This window comes from Sarcophilus harrisii, chromosome 5 (assembly GCF_902635505.1).
Source record: "Sarcophilus harrisii chromosome 5, mSarHar1.11, whole genome shotgun sequence".
Classification (NCBI taxonomy): domain Eukaryota; kingdom Metazoa; phylum Chordata; class Mammalia; order Dasyuromorphia; family Dasyuridae; genus Sarcophilus; species Sarcophilus harrisii.
Genome location: NC_045430.1, coordinates 200,028,892 through 200,035,047, shown reverse-complemented (window position 1 = coordinate 200,035,047; position 6,156 = coordinate 200,028,892). Strand labels below are relative to the sequence as shown.

The following is a 6,156-nucleotide window of genomic DNA, read 5'->3' as shown; positions in this document are numbered from 1 at the left end:
ATAAATGTTTTCTTAAATTGAATTAAAAACAAAAAGGATTGTGAAAAGAAATAAGGTTAGATCCAGAGGGCTTCAAGATGAGCAAAGCAACAAAATAGTCAATATTAGATGCCAGCTTTCAGAAAGATGAACTGTTTCTGAGTCAGTCACATGCTTCTTGCTTGAGGGCCAAATGACAAAGTGAATGAGACTGAAGCTTCAGCTAAGAGTAGAATCATTGACCCTTACTGAGTGGGAAGGCAAACTGAAAGGAGAGCAATTTGAAGGTAGCGCTTAACCCTGTCACTCTCATTACCTACATCTTAGGTTATGGAAACCAAGATCAGAGCAAAAAAGTAACTGAAACTTGTCCTAGTGGATAAAACAGGCATCAGAAAAAGTGCAACAGATGACAGCAAGTAACAAGTAACAGCATTGGAAAAAAAATATTTGAGTCAAAACTAGCAGCAAAATTAATGAGTAAGAAATGTATAAAAACAAGCAGATCGTGGAGTGAGAAATAAATAATAATTGTGGATATTCCAGGGATTTTTAATACTAATGACCCTGATGTGGACATTTCAAAAGAGATCAGCTGCTGTCCCATTATGTTTTCCCTTAGCTCTCATGCCATCATCCAGGTGGTCATATGCAATCATTGCAATAAGGAGGAATGAGATATAGTAAAAAAAAAAAAAAAAAAAAAAAAAAAAGAAAGAAAGAAAGAAAGAAAAATCCTGGGAAATTTTTATTCCAAAGTCAAGAAATGCACAATCCTTTCCTTCACCCAGGAGAATGATTTGGAAGGTACTGATTTGAATCAATTCAAAGACCTGACAAGTCATTTCAACAGAAGTTACTATGAATTCAGTCACCAGGCAACTGCAAGGGAAGAGGAGGTACAGCTAAGAGAACTTCTGACCTTGTTTAAGCAAATAATGCAGAAGAATGGAGGCGCTTTCTACGGGAATCAGATGTATCAACTGGCCAAAAAGACAATTCAGAAAGAAATTCAAAGCATTGTAAAGAGCTTACAAGTAAGACCTGGAAAGACTGAAAAAGGAAATAAGACAGAAATATGAAAAGGAAATCAGAAACTTAAAGGGTGAACAGGAGCTGAAAGAAAAAGAAAAAGAATGTATAAGGATCTTGCCAAAAAAGAAAATTTCTGTGCAAATAATCAGCAAAGCTGATTTTGCTAAATAATTAGCAAATCTAATATTAGTGTAGGACTTTAGTTTTGCAAAGCATTTTACATGTTTATCTAAAAACAGTTACATACAAACATCTAATTTGATTTGATTCTCAAAACAACCATATTAAATAGATACCATTATTATCTACATTTTTATCAATAGGGAAACTAAGTCTGAGAATCTAAGTAACTTCCTCACATTCACAGAGTTAATAAGTGTATATGATAGGATTTGGATTCAAGATTTTCTGACTCTAAATCTGACACTCTACCCATTATGCCATCCAATTGCCAGTTTCACATTGGCTTTTATGTCCTTGCTATTCATCTTCACTGGGTTGTATTTGTGGAGGTAGGAGATAAAATACTGCTATATTCATGTTTCTTAAACCTACACCTGCATTATTCATGAGTTTTCTGCTTTATACTGATCCATTTTCTTTAATTACCTGTTTGTTGAAGTTGTCAGAATTTTATATCATTGACGGTCATGGTACTAGTCATTATGATGAAGGTTCATATATGTGACTCTAAGATTTATAAAACCTTTCCTCATTGTAAATCTCTCAAATGATGTTATAAATATTATTCCTATTTTATAAGTGAGAAAAGTGTAGGTTATAGTATAAATGTATGTGTGTCTATGTGAATTGGTTTCTATCCCAATGTAGAACATAAAATACTTTCTTTATTATGACCTGAGTCCAAACATTTTGCAGGTTCCTTATGTGCTGTAGATCTATAGAATAAAGTTTTCCTGCTAACCTTGAAAGCCTAAGTAGTTAATTCTAAGTATTCAATACCTTTTTCAGCAGTCCCATACTTCTTCAAGGAATTTTTCAAATATGTTTTTTTTTTTTTAAGATAATCTACTTGTACTAGCAAGGCATGAATTAGAAAATGAATTTGAATTGTGCAGTAATAGAGGCACATTGGGGAAATTTTTCGTATACACACTTACAGAGAATTAGCTTGAATCTACAAGATGATTTCAGAAGATATAGGTCTGTGAACTGAGTGTGATCTGGAGAGGTATAAATTAACCTCTGATATCCCACAACACTCTTGTAAGCAAAAAAGTTATGAGTGTTGGAGTTAACATTCTCCCCTTCCAAATATGGGTTCTTTGGACAAAGTGATTTATGAGACTTTGGTAAGGAGCTCCTGAGACCCATCTCTATGGAACAACTTCACTGATTGTTTTTTAACTTTCCAAAGATTTTTGTTTGTTTGTTTGTTTTTTATCATATGAGCTACATTATTTTAAAACTGTCTTGAGAATTGTTTCTGCTTGAGGATATTGGAACAATTTTAGTTTAAAGACTTTGCTTAAACCCATGGCTCTGGATGGTCCATTTTACCAAATAAAGGGGGAAAACCCATACATAGGAAAATTTGTTGTGTCTAATGAGAAATTTTGTTATACTATATGCAGAAAAGAGACAGCTAAGAATTTTGTCCTGACCCCAGTTAAGAGATCTTATGTATTGAAGAAATAATAAAAGAGTTTTTAATTAGAAATGTTTGGTTACTTACCTAAAGAAAGTGACTTCAATTACTCTCTTGTTGAGATTATTCCATATCTCCTGTATATATTATTCCCCCAACTCTGAGTTACTGAAAAATTTAATAAACTTGAGATAGATAGATATAGAGAGAAATTCATCAAAATAATTGATACCAATATTAAACAGTTCAAGTCTAAGAAAAGATTTTCAAGGGCATAGCCATACTGAATTACCTTTAGACCGGTAATGATCCATTAATGATTACTCTTTGGTTCCAATTATGTAACTACTTCTGGGACAATCTTTTTTTATCGTCATGTAACCATCATATCTGCATCTTATCTATTTGAAATACCTGAATGATTTTTATCAGAAGCTATATGTAATTTAACATGTATTGGTCAACCTGACATCTGGGGGAGGACGTGGGGAGAAGAAGGGGAAAAACTGGAATAAAAGGTTTGACAATTGTAAATAATGTATACCCATGCATATAACTTGTAAATAAAAGGCTATAATAAAAAAAAGAAGCTATATGTATTTTTCTAAGGTATATTTTCAGGACAATATCATAAGTGAATGATTTATCATTATGAAAAAAAAAAATTTAATCTCTTCAACAGATCACCTGACTATTATTCTTGTGGGGAAAAGTGGAGCAGGGAAGAGTGCCACGGGAAACAGTATCCTTGAGAAAAATATATTTCCTTCCAAACTGTCAGCACAACCTATAACTAAAACAATTCAGGAAAGTAGTCGGACATGGGGAAATAGGACACTCATCATCGTGGATACTCCTCCCATCCTGAAGAAAGCAGAATTGATAAACAGGTGGAAAAAAGAACAGTGCATTCTACTTATGGTGATTCAATTGGGCCGGTATACAGAAGAAGATAAAAAAGCCTACAGATATGTGAAAAAGGTTTTTAAGGATGGCTGTAAGAAAATGGTTCTCCTTTTTACAAGGAAAGAAGATTTAGAGGATGGGAATCTGAGTGATTTTGTGCAAAAAACAAAAAACAAGCATCTTAAGAAGCTCATTAAAAAACACAAGATTCCATACTGTGCTTTCAATAACAAAACTGCTGAAGAAAAAGTGAAGCAAAATCAATTGCAAGATCTAATGGAAAAAATTTTGAATTTTGAACATGTCAAATGTTATCCCAAAACACAGTGATATCAACAATTCCTGCCTTCTGCATTTTGGTCCTCTTCTCCTCCTAACTCTGTTCCATGTTCCTTACTGATAACCCCTGACACCCCAAGGCTCCAGACTATGTTCTCTCTCCAGGAAATAGAGAGAACTTTTGTGTGACAGAGAATCATTGAAAGTACCAAGAACATCAAGACTTCCAGTTCAGGGTTTTCCTGCCACGTAGTTTATTTATGTGCCTCCCTGCTAAATTTCTCTCAATCTGAACTCAACCTTCTCTCCAGACATTGTATGTATTAGTGCAAGAGCCTGAATGAGACTCATGTATGGATTCAGATGTTCTGATTATCCCTGCTTATGCCTTTGATTGGGTAACTGGTGTTTGATTATTCCTGCTTCTTCTTTCTCATGAATAACTGCTATGGTTATTCCTAGTTCTGTCTTATTTTTAGTAAATATTTATATGTGCAAGAATGTAGGGTATTATGGTTATTGGTTTCATTTAAATTAGATGAAGGATAGGAGGAATGAAGAAAGGAAACAAGCATTTATTAAGCCTTTATTGTATGTCAAGCACTCATAAGCAAAAAAAGAAAAAAATTAGTCCCTTCCCTCAAGAAGATTACATTTTAATGCAGGCCAACATCTCAAAGGGAGGTGAAAAGGGAGGAGTACTCCACCAATCATGATTAGGTCTAGGATAGGAATGAATGCTGGTCTGGGTCCTCTCCAAAAAAATGAAAGCTCTAGGAAGAACTCCTCCTGGGACAAATCAGGGCAGGGATATTCTGAGATGAAAAGACTGAAGAGGTGGTTAGGTGTTTCATAGCAAGGAAATTTCATGCAGTGAGAGAAATTATAGAACAGAACAGGATATTTTGGAAATCTGAGAACCAGGAACAAGATTGGAGGGGATTGAAAGCCACTTTGTATCCATCCACAAAATGCAACTTTGGGAAGAATTCATCAATATGAGACAGGAAACATATTCTTACAGGGGGAGATTTAAGGTTGAGAAGGTCACAGACATGAATGGATATTTCATGTAAAAAGGGTTCTAGGTGATTAGGATGACACAATATGATTTGGAAGTTCCTAAAGAGGGACAAGAAGGGATACTAGACAAGACTCAGTAGCTTCAATGGGAAGTAGTAAGAATACATCTTCCCCTCTAATCAGCTTAGCTCTAGGATCCAGAGAGAGTATTTTGAATTATAGCAGCATTGTGCAACTGTTTCTATAAACTTTAGAACCAGCAATCTGAATGCAAGTTGAGTAATCAAGCTAGCCAAGAGAATGGTATTTGGAGTATCAATATACTGGAGATATATTGGAGACCAGTACGTGGGAGTACATGTCTTCTCCCATACAAGGGTAAGGTTATTTGTTAACTGTCATTTATAGTAACACCCCTCCTCTATTTTCAATTTATATACCTCCCAGAGAACAGTTTCTCCAAAAGAGAAAATAATGAGGAAATTTCAGGGAATTCAAGTGTCCCCATAGAGTAATCAATTAGTCAGTGAATGAACATTTATTAAGTTCCTTCTGGCTACCTACCAGGCACTGTGCTAAAAGCTGAGGATACAAAGAAAGGTAAAGATATTTCCTACCTTCATACACAATCTAATAAAAAAAATACATAACTGTGCAAATATAACTTTATACAAATAAGATGTATACATGATAAATTGAGGATAGTGAATAAGGCACTAGAATTAAGAATTGAGAAAGGGTTCCTGTAGAAAGTATGCTTCTACATGGGACTTGAGGTAAGCCAGAAGGCAGAGATGAAAAGGGAGAGCAGCTCAGGCATAGGAGACAGGGAGTAAAAATGCACTAAGTAGGAAAATGAGGTGACTTCAGTATGTTTAAAAGGGATTGAACTCCACTTTCCTAAAGGTCATGTATGCTAACTTTTACCCCTCTTCCAGAGTTCTTTGGTACCTTAATGTATATTATTGGATGTCTAGATTTTCTTCCAATGGCTCTAGCCTCAACTGGTAATTTGCTCCATCATGAGCTAGATCCCCAACATCCCAGTTCTGTGTAGCCAATAATTAGTTTTTGTGAAGAAATATTTACATCAAAGACATATTAACAAATAATTTCCCACAACACATAAGGTTTAATCTCTCCTCCTACCTTCCTCCAATTCAACCTCAGTTTCTCAGGAGAAGTAAATGATCACAATTAAATTCAGATCCAGTAGAGCACAGTCTTAAGTTTCAAGTCCAAAACCCAACTTAGGTTCAGGTCCCAAGCACTCTGATTTCCCAGGGATTTTTTTGTACTTGGAATGTGGGTTCAAGATTATCTTG

General features: G+C 34.9%; 1 pseudogene; it reads left to right on the top strand.

The window, feature by feature from the left end:
• Positions 1–342: 342 nt before the first annotated feature.
• Positions 343–2,675, top strand: LOC111721135 (annotated as a pseudogene).
• The last annotated feature ends 3,481 nt before the right edge of the window (positions 2,676–6,156 follow it).